This window comes from Ovis aries, chromosome 6, assembly GCF_016772045.2.
Source record: "Ovis aries strain OAR_USU_Benz2616 breed Rambouillet chromosome 6, ARS-UI_Ramb_v3.0, whole genome shotgun sequence".
Classification (NCBI taxonomy): Eukaryota; Metazoa; Chordata; class Mammalia; order Artiodactyla; family Bovidae; genus Ovis; species Ovis aries.
The window spans coordinates 63,821,599-63,831,184 of record NC_056059.1 but is presented as its reverse complement, the minus strand read 5'-3'; the positions used below and the strand labels follow the sequence as shown (position 1 = coordinate 63,831,184).

Sequence of the window (9,586 nt, the reverse complement as noted above, 5' to 3'; positions counted from 1 at the left end):
TTAGCTTTTAAAGCTATCCTCAAAATTTATTCAAATTATGTGTATAACCTAAATACCATTTGGGGGGATACTTATACCAAAAAATAATGGTTTCCTTTTATTCATTAATTTTCCCAAGATTGGGCAGAAAAATTTAAAGTTCTAGTTCATAGATGGCCATTTAAGAAGTTATCTTATACTTACCATCTTCCTCATCTTTGAATAAATAAATAACATGATTAGTACAGAGTAAAATGAGAGTAACATGGGTTACAGTGAGAAAAAATGAGCATAGTGAGTATCTCTAGACAAAGAGCCAGTACTTTTGCAGGAAGAAGAGTAAACTTTGGAACACAGAGATTGAAATTTATACAGTAGAGCTGTATCCATAATATAATGATCAGAATGGAGAAAACTTGAAAAACCGGGTAACAAGTACAGTTTTTAAATTTTCACAGAAGTCTATGTGTTTACTAGGTCAGCATCTAAAAGATGAAAAGATACGATTCACTGAGGGAGAATGAAGACTCGCAGATGTTGTAAAGGATGTTAAAAGAAAGGAGAGGGGGTTTTGGATTAACTATAGCAAACGTAAATTGGCTGAAGCAATTTATTAGAGCAGAATAAATGATCAAAATGAAAAAAATGGAGATTCTTATTAAAGGTGAAGGAAACACCTTGCTGTCCTTTCATGTTTCTAAATATTGGCTTCAGATTCAGACAACCACACTATTGAGTTGGCTGCTTGGGTATGTGTATGCCTCTTTGTGCTTGGGGGGGTGTCCCCATACATCACAACTAGGCATGCAAAGTCTGCAAAATGCGTGCTACAGTGGAACGCTAGGTCTCCATTTATGGAGCTCTCAGAGGAGCCTGGTGGGCTACAGTCCAAATGGCTGCAAAGAGTTGGACACACTGAAGCCACTTAGCACACATGCACTCTATATAAATACCATAAAGGGTAGAATGATACTTGGTTTGTAGAGCTTTGTGGTAGATTTTAGAGAAATGGCTATGATATGTTTGGTCCCACGTGCTCTTCCAGAATGTTTCCATGCTCTTTCAAGCAGTAGAGTCCATATTTTCTGCCATTAAAATTGGGAGGGCTTTTGTTACAGCCTTGTTTAATCAACTATGATAGTAGTGATACTTTATGATTCCTTATGTTAGGTTATAAAACACAATACAGCTTCTATTTGGTGCCCTCTTCTTGGGTTGTGCAACTTTGGAGCCCTGTGCCACCATGATGGAAAGACTACTTGCACCGACTACATAGAAAGAAAGAGAGAGAGAAAGACAGAGAGAGACAGAGAGAGAGCAGAAAGCCCCAACTATCCAGCCCTCAGAAGGCTGAGCCTTCAGAGCTCATGGTGATTCTAGTTCCAGTCTGACTACAACCTGTAGAGGCATGAGCAAGAAACACCCAGCTGAGCCTAGAATGATCAAGTGATTATTGTCTATGCTACTAAGTTTTGGGGTGGTTTGTTGTGCAACAGTAGATACTTAGAATTTTCCCAAATATATCAGGATGTGTATGTCTAACCATCTAGAAAAGTGAAAAGGAAAGCTACTTATGCTGGGTCACTTTGTAAATCTGTGTCATTGGTAGGACTGGGATTCAAATTTAGTTTCCAGCTTTGTTCAAACCTTTGGTCACTTCAGTTATGAAAGATGGGAAACGTAATACATCCTAACATTCACTGTAAGAAAAGTTATAACACATAATGTACTTTAAAGCTATATTTTAAAGAAGCTGTCTACTGAATAACATAGTGTACTATAATGGGTGTTCATTAGCTCAATTTACACCTTATATCAGAATGCTCTCCCAGATTGAAGCATTGTGCTTTAAATGTATTTTTGAAGTCCGATTTGACTGATGTTCTTTTTAAAGTGATGTCTGGAGGTGTACAAATATCAATATTTTCCTGTTTAATAGTACAGAGAAAAATTAAACAGTACCACAAATGCTTATAAGTAGTCTCACAGCTAATTAGTCATGCTGAAGATAAACAACTCGCCCATCATCATTGCAGCTTCTTTTAAGTGTATGCAGAACACTGAATTGGAAATAAAACAACTGGAGACTAGCCCATTTGCCAAGAATTTGTTATCTAGGTAGATGTACTAAATAGACACATATGAAGGATAATTCAGAACACATTCAAGCCAAATATAAACAAACTGTCTTTCAGGAAAGCTACACTTAAGTGCTGAGGGAACCAAAAGTAAAGTGGTAGACAGAACTTTTTCCTGAAAAATTATAAAGATTTAGCATATTATGCATAAATATGCATATTTAAAATTCAAGTTACAAATTGCATTTCTAAACATTTAAGCATTTAGTGACATGGTGCTAGATTCGTTTTCCTTATTCCTGAAAACTATTAAGTTCGACCATACTAAACTGCCAATTTTCGACAGTTTTTACAAAATTGGCTACTTCATGCGGTTCAGCCTTATCTATCAATTTGGTGAAGTCTGTACCAGACTTAGACACTTAACCCCTACCAAGGACTTTAGTCATTTGACATATCTTCAGTCATCCTTTTAAAAGATCCCAATGAGAAGGGAAACAATTTTCTAGAAAATATGTAATATATTGTTTTAGATCAAATTATTAGCATTTCCATCCACACACTACATTTACAGTTTTTAATAGTAGATTACCTGAGGGCATTATTTTAAAATTTTAATTGCTTCTTTTTAGATTTAAGATAATTATCATGCATTTTTCTATCTGAGAACCTTAGATTGAAAGATTATGTTCACAAATCCAACTCAGGCTGTGTCCCCACTGGGGACCAGCATCACAGGAGATGTAAGGAACTAACAGTAAAACACTATTTTGGTTCCACAGTAACTTTCTTTGAGGAGCATCAAGTACTTTACAGTCATTAGCTAAATAATCCTATAACAAACCTAGGAGGTAGGACAAAAACTTTAATAGTGAATTCAAATGATTGAATTTGGGCTATGATTAATTTTTTAATAATGGTGTCAAACTCATCAGTTAATAGCCAGTCATTGATTAAAAAAATAATTTAAAGAAAGTTTGTAATTTGGGGGCATTTCTAAAGGAAAATCTGACATTAGAAATTAACACTACTGTGTCATATGTTTTGGAATTTGCTTCTCATCAGTGAAACTTTTAAAATTTCAGCACAGAATTGATAAAATTTATATTGTGCATATAATATACACAGGCAAAACCCTTTTTAGGCTCCTAGTTTATGTCATCTGAAGAGGCGTAGATTCCATTCTGGATCAGAATATTATCCCTAGTGCCCAGCTGAAAATTTTTATCCAGAATGTCTTAACACTTTCCTCCCCAAGCTTTGAGCGGTTAAGCAGTGTTTCAAGGAGGCAGCCAGTTGTGCAAGATGAAATACAAGTATATCTGTTGCTAAATTACTTCCAACACATACATTCCCACACACATACCATATATTAAATTACATGTGTGCATATATGCTCAATTGCTTCAGTTGTGTCTGATTCTTTATGACTCCATGAATTGCAGCCTGCCAGGCTCTGCTGTCCATGTGATTCTCCAGGTAAGAATACTATAATAGGTTGCCATGCCCTCCCCCAGGGGATCTTCCTGACCAGGGACTGAACCCACATCTCCTGTGTCTACTGCACTGCAGGCAGATTCTTTACCACTGAGCCACTGGTGAAGCCCATAAAATTTCATAGCTATATCCAAAAACAGGACCTTTACATGAGACAAGGTAATATGAAAATGGCTTACACAAAATTTTATTCATAAATATTGAGTACTTTTTATTTTCCAGGCACTAAGTGCTTAGATATATTGAATCATAATCTATACATTTCATTACTTTGAGTATTAATAGAGTTTTATCAACTCCAGCCTTGAATAATGCTTCTATAATTTATAATATAGACCAAGAATTCGTATGACATTATAGTAAAATATCTAAGTTGCTAGAATATGCTATATAACAAATACATCAAACACTGATACTGTAAGTTTCCTAAATACTTCATGTGCAATGTTTTTCATTCACAGCATTATTCAATTCTTAAGACCGATAGGTGAAAAAAAAAATTTTTAAAAAAAAACCGATAGGTGAGATTTGCAGGTTACCTAGTTTTTATACTCTGCTTTCCAACATTCTCCAGATTCTATACAATTGTTGAATCTGAAAATAGTCCTTCCCATCTTGTACTATCTGTTCTTTGACCCTGTTATGGCAGCAAACCTTTTACTTCTTATCTTGCAGGAGGCCATATGTTTTTGGGTTGGTCTGCTTTTCACAAGAACAATGTGTACAGCAAAACTTGCCCATGATGGCTGTGAAAGGGAAACAAACATTCTTCCACTGATACAGTCTACATTATTTTCTTTCTTCTTTTTAGAGCTTTTCCTCCTTTTTGGCCAGAGAGATGCTTCATGGCCATCAGTGTGAAACACATGCCATATTTTGAAGACCTAGGATGGAAAAATATAAATTATGTCATTAATAAATATGTATACTGACTGCATATATAAATGATAATATTTCAGATACACTGAACTATATAAATGATATTATTAAAAGAATTTCATCTATTTCACTTTTTACTTTTTTAAAGTGATTACTAGAACACTTTAAGATATTTTTAAAGGACACCACTGCTCAAAAAATTGCAAAGCTCTTGGTACAGGAAAGAATCTCAGGGTTTTTGCTTAGAATTGTAAATACTGGGGATATTCACTATGGAGGGGCTGCATGTTACCTCAGGGGTGAGACAAATGGAAGAAGGGTAGATAGAGCCACTATAATCAGTTATCTACATTGGAATTTCAGATTTTTCTAGTTAGAGCGTGGCTCTGAGTTCAGCCTTCAGAACAACAATGTGAAACAGACCAGGTAAATACAGTGAACTCCATCAAACCTGAGGGCCACATTATGGGATGCATGATCTCAGTGAAAAGTCTCTGGTCTTTATTATTTCCACTATATCCATTAAGAAACTAAGGTTTATAGTAGTTAAGTCACTTGCTCAAATCACAAAGCCAGAAAGAGACAAAGGTAGATTTTTAAGCCAGTCCTGCCTGACTTTAAATCTCACCGTTATCTTGTGTCTTCTTCCTCCCCTGCTTAAGAGGATACAGTTCCTGCCTTTAAGTAACTCTCACCCTGGTGAAGAAATATTTGTTATTTTTAAGTTAAAAATTATTTATTACAACCTGGTCTCCAGTTTTCTTTTTGGTTAGTCTGCTGTACTTTTAGAGACAGAGTTTCGACTGTATTGCTTAAAACTTTCTGGAAAGTGAAGGGATATAGGGTAATCTGTAGACTGAGAACTTTGATGTCTTGTCTGCACAACAATAGAAGATTTTAAGGACCCATCCTTGTGAGACATCCTTGAATGTGAAGTCAAATGGACCTTAGGAAGTATCACTGTATCACTATGAACAAGCTACTGGAGGTGATGGAATTCCATTTGAGCTATTTCAAATCCTAAAAGGTGATGCTGTGAAAGTGCTGCACTCAATATGTCAGCAAATTTAGAAAACTCAGCAGTGGCCACAGGGCTGGAAAAGGTCAGTTTTCATTCTAATCCCTAAGAAAAGCAATGCCAAAGAATGCTCAAACTATTGCACAATTCCACTTATTTCACAGGCTAGTAAATTAATGCTCAAAATTCTCCAAGCCAGGCACCAGCAGTACATGAACTGTGAACTTCCAGATGTTCAAGCTGGTTTTAGAAAAGGCAGAGGAAACAGAGATCAAATTGCCAACATCTGGTGGATCATCGAAAAAGCAAGAGAGTTCCAGAAAAACATCTATTTCTGCTTTATTGACTATGCCAAAGCCTTTGACTATGTGGATCACAATAAACTGTGGAAAATTCTTCAAGAGTGGGAATACCAGACCACCTGACCTGCCTCTTGAGAAACCTGTATGCAGGTCAGGAAGCAACAGTTAGAGCTGGACATGGAACAACAGACTGGTTCCAAATAGGAAAAGGAGTACATCAAGGCTGTATATTGTCACCCTGCTTATTTAACTTCTATGCAGAGTACATCATGAGAAACGCTGGACTGGAAGAAGCACAAGCTAGAATCAAGATTGCTGGGAGAAATATCAATAACGTCAGATATGCAGATGACACCACCCTTATGGCAGAAAGTGAAGAGGAACTAAAGAGCCTCTTGATGAAAGTGAAAGAGGAGAGTGAAAAAGTTGGCTTAAAGCTCAACATTCAGAAAACGAAGATCATGGCATCTGGTCCCATCACCTCATGGCAAACAGATGGGGGAAACAGTGGAAACAGTGGCTGACTTTATTTTTCTTGGCTCCAATATCACTGCAGATGGTGACTGCAACCATGTAATTAAAAGACGCTTACTCCTTGGAAGGAAAGTTATGACCAACCTAGATAGCATATTCAAAAGCAGAGACATTACTTTGTCAACAAAGGTCCATCTAGTTAAGGCTATGGTTTTTCCAGTAGTCATGTATGGATGTGAGAGTCGGACTATAAAGAAAGTTGAGCATCGAAGAATTGATGTTTTTGAACTGTGGTGTTGGAGTAGACTCTTGAGAGTCCCTTGGACTGCAAGGAGATCCAACCAGTCCATCCTAAAGGAAATCAGTCCTGACTATTCATTGGAAAGACTGATGTTGAAGCTGAAACTCCAATCCTTTGGCCTCCTGATGTGAAGAGCTGACTCATTTGAAAAGACCCTGATGTTGGGAAAGACTGAAGGCAGGAGGAGAAGGGGACAACAGAGGATGAGATTGTTGGATGGCATTACTGACTCAATGGACATGAGTTTGGGTGGACTCCGGGAGTTGGTGATGGACTGGGAAGCTTGGTGTGCTGCAGTTCATGGGGTCGCAAAGAGTGGGACACGACTGAGCGACTGAATTGAACGAACTGAATCGTTGTGATTAAGTTGACCCAGGAAACATTAATGGTGTCTGTGGCTTAGAATAAGACAGTTCTAACTATAGTATTTGATGTTTTCTCAGTTCACCAAAACAACTGCTCCAATAGTGCTCGTTTCTTTCTTGCTTTCTCTTCTCCTTTAGATCTGATTTTATTTCAATCAGATTCTGTTCTCACTTTTCCTGATTTTAATTGTGAAGGAATTAGTCTTATTTGTCTCTGCAATCTCATTGCTTAGCCCAGTGTCTAGCACTCAGTTGATGCTTTGTCATCCATTTGTGATATGAACACACTTCTATGCAGTTAGCATTCAACAGAGATTGTCTTCTAAGGGCTAGGCATGATGCTGGGGATAGGCAGTGCATACGGTTATATGCCATACTTTCGATCTGATGGGAAACAAGGACATATCAGTGTGATTAAAAAAAAACCAAAAACCTGTCCTTGTGTAAGCATAGGAACACCTGTGTGGGAACACCTGGTTTGTTATTAGTCTGAAAGACTTCCAGAGGAAGCACTTTTTAAGATGGAACCTCAGGGAAGCAATAAACAGGGAGAAAAGATTAGGGAACTCATGGAAAAGGAAAGGCATTTCTAGCCAAAAGAACCACCGGTAAAGACATTCTGGACCTGGGATTTGCACAATTTGGAGTTTGGGGGAGGGGTGAGATTAAAAGGAGTGTGGGGATAGAAGGGGTTAAGGAAAAATGGTCAATCATGGTTGAAAGATTTCAAAAAAGTAATACACCATATGATGCAATTCACTAAGAATTCTAAGAAATATTCATTTAGAGTATACATTTTAGGCTATTTCATCTTATAAACACACTTTATGCAATTAAGAAGATTAAAATGGATTACAACCTGATAATACTGGAGACCTCATATACAAATATGCATATGTATTACACATCCACTTCATTACATTTCTATGGTCTATAAATACTTATCATTAGGGACACTTACCCCATGATAAATGAGCTTCATTAGTAGTGGTTTGAGACTTTATTATTCATTCATCTATGAAGATTATAAAGCTTCTATTATTTCCCAAGAATGATTATTTTAAATTTTCAGGTGTTTTCTGATATTAGCTTTTAAGTGAAGAAGGCCAAAATCAATTATTCTTCTTAATTTGACTGGTTTATAAATTTAGGGGAGGCTTGGATGAGAGGATTGCATGAAGATGGACAATTTACACTCAGTTTTAAGTCTTAGACCTTCGGCAAATACACTGTCTTCTTTCATTGGTGCATTCTCACTCTCAGGTAATCTAACTTCAAAACTGATATAACATTTTCTGGGGACGTGGCTTATAGGGATCAATGAATTAAATATAATTTTAATACTTTAGATAATAATTAATTACTTCTTAAAAATTAGTTTATTGTTTGTGTGTATGTTAAATTCAAAGAGAAGGAATCCTAAGTAGGCATATGGAATTTTTAAGACATGAAAACTGTACATTATTTTGTTAACGGATAAAGTTCCTCTATAATACTATAATTTGTGATGCAATCTACTTGTGCCACAGTATACTTTTTCTCCTTTGAACTTTATATAAATTAATGATTCTTTATGTTTCCGAACACAAAAGGATGTCCCAGGAGGAATAGGCAGAAGTGAGGTTTATTTGCATCTTTATCCTCACTCTTTATCACAAATAATTCTGATCTTAAAAGACTGTACCTGTGTTGTGTACAAACAGAAATTAAAGTGAGCTTAAATTCTTATAATTTTCATTTGTGACCTGACTCTTGGGGTTAGACAACTAATAAAATGTAAACCACTTCTCTTGCCTTCTGGAGTTGAAAGAGAAAAGGAGAGATTAATTAAAGGACAGATCATAGGAAACTAGGAACAAACCGACTAAGTTTCCTCCCTGGCTCTGTCCATTCCTTCATAAACACTTATTAAGCATCTACTATGAATCAAACACTGACGAAACGAAAGGAGAGAACCGTCGCGTTACCACAATCTGTGATTAGTTTTGTGAACTGAAATCAGATTTCAGTCTTAAAAATTCAACTGCACATAGCGCGTGTAGTTAAATATGCAATCTCGACATCGGAATGTAACAGAGGTTCCTGCATTTCGCCTTTCACTTCAAAAAACCATTCTAAAGCCACTACAAGAGATTCAACCCCCAACCCCGCTCCCAGTCTTTTGGCAATCAAAACCCTCCTGCCAACACTTGTGATTTCAGATTAGAAGCCTAGCTTTTTTTTTTTTTTTTTTTTTTAAATAATCCAAACCCCTACCCCACTTCCCACCTTAATGCCAGCATAAAAAAAAAAAACAAGGTTTACTGGGCGAACAAGGGCAAGGGAGGAAGAGAAGGACGGACGACGGAAAAAGGGAATGAAGTGAATGAAGGAGAGAATGAAGGAGAGAAAGCTGGCCTTTCCCGGTTCGTTGTCTGTTCCCTGCCCGCTTCTCCCCGTCTCCCCACTCGCTGCCAAGTAGCATCACCTCCAGGCTCTGCCCTCGGCTCCGCCCCCTAGCGTCGGAGCCCTGCAGCCAGAGGCTGGCACCTATCTCTTTAAATGACAGCTGTGGCTCGGGTCCCAGTCCTGGGCTTGACGTCAGTTTCGCCTCCCGGGCTGTGAGGGGTAGTTAGCGCCACCGTCCGCGCTAGGGGCTCGCGGCGCGCTCGCAAGCTGCTGGGGCGGCGAGTTTTCTTCGCTCCGGCCCCTCC

The 9,586-nt window shown here is 37.6% G+C and overlaps 1 long non-coding RNA gene across 1 annotated transcript; it reads right to left on the bottom strand.

Moving 5' to 3' along the window:
• Nucleotides 1-3,739: 3,739 nt before the first annotated feature.
• On the bottom strand, nt 3,740-9,121 carry LOC132660008 (uncharacterized). The gene is made up of 2 exons (XR_009601148.1): nt 5,062-9,121; nt 3,740-4,438 (listed from the first exon to the last, which is right to left on the bottom strand). It is a non-coding gene; the product is annotated as an uncharacterized LOC132660008 (long non-coding RNA).
• Nucleotides 9,122-9,586: the final 465 nt, after the last annotated feature.